Source organism: Rhinopithecus bieti, unplaced genomic scaffold (assembly GCF_001698545.2).
Source record: "Rhinopithecus bieti isolate Rb0 unplaced genomic scaffold, ASM169854v2 scaffold_22, whole genome shotgun sequence".
NCBI classification, from domain to species: Eukaryota; Metazoa; Chordata; class Mammalia; order Primates; family Cercopithecidae; genus Rhinopithecus; species Rhinopithecus bieti.
In genome coordinates, this window is record NW_016803136.1 from 2,369,640 (window position 1) to 2,373,751 (window position 4,112).

General features: G+C 47.3%; 1 protein-coding gene across 4 annotated transcripts in view; it reads right to left on the bottom strand.

The window, feature by feature from the left end:
* The window catches only part of METTL16 (methyltransferase 16, RNA N6-adenosine), a 109,055-nt gene extending 106,049 nt beyond the window's left edge, over positions 1 to 3,006 (bottom strand). For 3 of the 4 annotated variants that reach the window (XM_017867081.1, XM_017867090.1, XM_017867067.1), the window contains exon 1: positions 2,847 to 3,006. The gene's annotated coding sequence lies outside the window, so the exon portion shown is untranslated. The remainder of the gene's footprint in view (positions 1 to 2,846) is intronic. The other variant, XM_017867074.1, reaches the window with a different exon arrangement.
* Between the last annotated feature and the right edge of the window lie 1,106 nt (positions 3,007 to 4,112).

Sequence of the window (4,112 nt, forward strand, 5' to 3'; positions counted from 1 at the left end):
TATATATTTAAAATAAGAAAAAGAAGAGAAAATCAAATCTGTCAAAAAAAAAATCACAGCCTGACACGCAAGAAAAGACAGTTCAGAGGGGAAGCAAAGCCTCCTGTGGCCTCAGCCTCAGAAGCTGCTCAGGATAGCCATCCTCCGTGTGATGATTCTGTGATCCACATAGCCACAGCCTGTGGCACCACCATGTCAATGTGGGCTCCCAGGACCCCTGCAGCAAGAAAAGAGAGAGGATGGCTTCTCAGAGCTTCCACTCAGAAGTGACACACATCATTGACAACCAAATCAAGTCAGATGTCCCCACCTAACTTGGGTTGGGGAAGAGGGCAGGCGCTCCATCCCTCCATGTGCTCAAAATATTGCTGAAGAGTGATGATGTTCACTACACACACCTCATCCAGAAAGCACCACAGACAGACAAAACAGAATCAAAATGTAGACGAATATGGATTATACTCTAAAATGATCAACTCCTCAAAAAATTAAAGATCGGATTAGCCTGTGATCTGGCAATTCCACTTCTAGGTATATACCTCCCAAAACTGAAGGCAGAATCTCAGTGATATTTATACACCCTTGTTCACGGCTGCATTCTTAGCAACAGCCAAAAGGTGGAAGCAAGCCAAGTGTTCGATGATGAACAAATGGATGAACAAATTGTGGCACATACATACAATGGAATATTGACATTATTCACCTTCAAAAGGAAGTAAATTCTGACATGCTACAACATGAATGAACCTTGAGGACATTATGCTAAGCAAAATAGTCAGTCACAAAAAGACAAATACTGTATGATTCCACTCCTATAAGGTACCTAGAGTAGTCAAATTCATAGAGACAGAAAGCAGAAAGGTGACTGCCAGGGAATGGGTGAAGGAGAGAAAAAGGTTTTGTTATTTATTTTATTATTATTGGTTTTTGTTTTTGTTTTTTTTTTTGAGAAGAAGTTTCACTCTTGTTGCCCAGGCTGGAGTGCAATGGCACAATATCGGCTCACCACAATCTCTGCCTCCCAGGTTCAAGCGATTCTCCTGCTTCAGCTGGGATTACAGGCATGCACCACCACGCCCGGCTAATTTTGTAATTTTAGTAGATACAGGGTTTCTCTATGTTGGTCAGGCTGGTCTCAAACTCCTGAACTCAGGTGATCCGCCCACCTCAGCCTCCCAAAGTGCTGGAATTACAGGCATGAGCCACCGCACCCAGCCAATTTTCATTACTTTTTTTAAGTGAGGTGAAGGCTGGTGGCTCACGCCTGTAATCGCAGCACTTTGGGAGGCTGAGGCGGGTACATCACGGTCAAGAGTTCGAGACCAGCCTGGCCTAAATGGTGAAACCCTGTCTCTACTAAAAATACAAAAAAGTAGCCAGGCGTGGTGGCAGGCGCCTGTAGTCCCAGCTACTCGGGAGGCTGAGACAGGAGAATTGCTTGAACCCGGGAGGCAGAGGTTGCAGTGAGCTGAGATCACACCACTGCACTCCAGCCTGGGTGACAGAGCGAGACTCTATCTCAAAAAAAATTTTAAAAATGAAGTGAAGTCGGCCGGGCGCGGTGGCTCAAGCCTGTAATCCCAGCACTTTGGGAGGCTCGGCCTCCCAAAGTGCTGGGATTACAGGCTTGAGCCACCGCGCCCGGCCTACAACCACCTCTTTTCTAACTAACCTCCCACTATGGGCAATGGGTTCTTAGCTAAATATATCCTATTCTTCAGAGTTTAACTGGGCATGAACTTTTTTTTTTTCTTCTTGTTGAGACAGGGTCTCATTCTGCTGCTCAGAATGCAATGGTGGTATCATAGCTCCCTGCAGCCTCCAACTTCTGAGATTAAGCAATCCTCCCGCCTGCGCCTCCCAAGTAGCTGGGACTACAGGCACAGGCCACTGCACCTGGTTAATTTAGTTCATTTTTTGTAGAAAGGGAGTCTGGCTTTGCTACCCAGGCTCTAGCTTCAATTTTCGACACAGAATTTACCCATCTGACATTCCATATATTTTACTTTAAAAAAATCTCCCGTCAGTAAGCTTCAAGAGCGAAAATATTTTGTCTGTCTTGTTCACTGCATATCCCAACGCCTAAAATAGTGCCTGAGAGAGTAGGCACTCAAGTATTTGTTGATTGAAAGCACGATGGAACTCTTCCCCGTCCGGACCACTGACACAAAGCACTCTCATTGAATTTCAAAAAAAGCTCACTCCAAGGACTGAAACTTTTCTTCCTGGTTACTTGAGTCAGTCCAGAAAGCTACAGTTAATAATAGTAGAACCCTGAGAATGAGGCTTTCACTTTTTTTTTTCTTTCTCATCTCCATGTTTGTTTCCCTGGTTCCTCTTGACCATTAACCCTCTTCAACTACCATTCTCTTAATACATGGCCTGTAAAATAGTCTAAATTCCAATTTCAAAACTTAATATTCTTTCTGCACAGATCCCTTCCACCTCAACACCAATCTACATCTTTTCTCTTCGCATTCTCTCATAAATTCGACTTTTCCAACTAGTCCTGCCACTGCCATTTCTCCATCTCTTCCACTCTTTCTACGCTCTCATCTCATCCGCTCAGTTTGTCTTCCCGCCTCAGTTTTGGATTTCTCTAAACCTCCTAAACCCCGGGGAGTCTTTCCTACTTCAATCCTAGTCTCTATTCTATTCGCCAACTCCTCCCACTCATCCACTCTCAAACACCCCCGCGTGCGCACACACAGCCACATCAGGTCTCCCCTCCTAGACCCCGAAGTCGGCACCTCACTAGCCCAAAACTCAAGAATGAGGAACCCGGGTGATCCACAGGTTAAGCGACCTATGATAGTAGATCTGCGTGAGAAATATAAGTGACCCACCTCTGAGGCCGAGGTTCCTGCCAGACGTCGTGTCTGGCGTGGGCCTGTACAACCCTAGAATCTTAATGAAGCCGCAGAGGGAAACTCCTAGAAACGCAGAGGATACGCTCCCAGCGCGCCGCCATCTTGTGAAGCCATCTAGCCTCATGATTGGACAAATCCCTCTCGCGCGACCTGTGGCTGATCCTGAAGAAAGAAGAAACCGTCGCGAGACCTGGAGTTGGCTGCTCCTGACAGAAGGCGGGGGCGTGGTGGCAAGCGGAGACTTTTGCAGTGTGGCAGGAGGCGGACCTGCTCTCGAATTCGCGGGAAAACACTTAAAAGAAAAAGAAACAAGTTTTCCGGGCCCTGCTGCAGACTTACCTCTCACACCCACTGGGATTGGACAGGTTATGAAGATAAGGGTACGAGACTTGGGCGTGATGGCGTGCAGTGAGCGCTTTTTGTGCAACAGGTGTGTCCTCAGGCGGTGTGTCCTCAGGCGATGTCTCACTCACTGAATCATAAGAGATTCAGTGGGGTGGGGAAGAGTACTCTCATTTACAGCGAAGAACTGAGGATCAGAGGTTTTTGTTTGTTTGTTTTTTGATGGAGTCTCGCTCTGTCGCTCAGGCTGGAGTGCAGTGGCACGATCTTGACACGCTGCAGCCTCCGCCTCCCGGGTTCAAGCGATTCTCCTGCCTCAGCCTCCCAAGTAGCTGGGATTATAGGCACCCGCCACCACGCCCGACTAATTTTGTATTTTAGTATAGATGGGGTTTCTTCATATTGGCCAGGCTGGCCTCGAACTCCTGACCTCAGGTGATCCGCCTGCCTCGGCCTCCCAAAGTGCTGAGATTACAGGTGTGAGCCACCGTGCCCGGCTGGATCAGAGCTATTAAGTGGTTTGTTCAAGATCTTACACTCAGAGGCCGGACGCCGTGGCTCACGCTTGTAATCCCAACAGTTTAGAAGGCCAAGGTGGGCGGATCTCTTGAGCCCAGGAGTTCAAGACCAGTCTGGGCATCATGGCGAAAACCCGTCAATACAAAAAATACAAAATTAGCCGGGCGTGGTGGTGGTGCGCCAGAAGTCCAGCTACGTGGGGACTGAGCTGGAAGGCTAAAGTGGGAGGATCACTTGAGCCCGGGATGTCGAGGCTGCAGTGAGCCGAGTTCCCACCACTGCACTCCAGCCTGGCAGACAGAGCAAGACGCAGTCTCAAAAAATAAATAAATAAATAAATAAATAAATAAATAAATAAATAAATAATAAAAATAAAAAAAT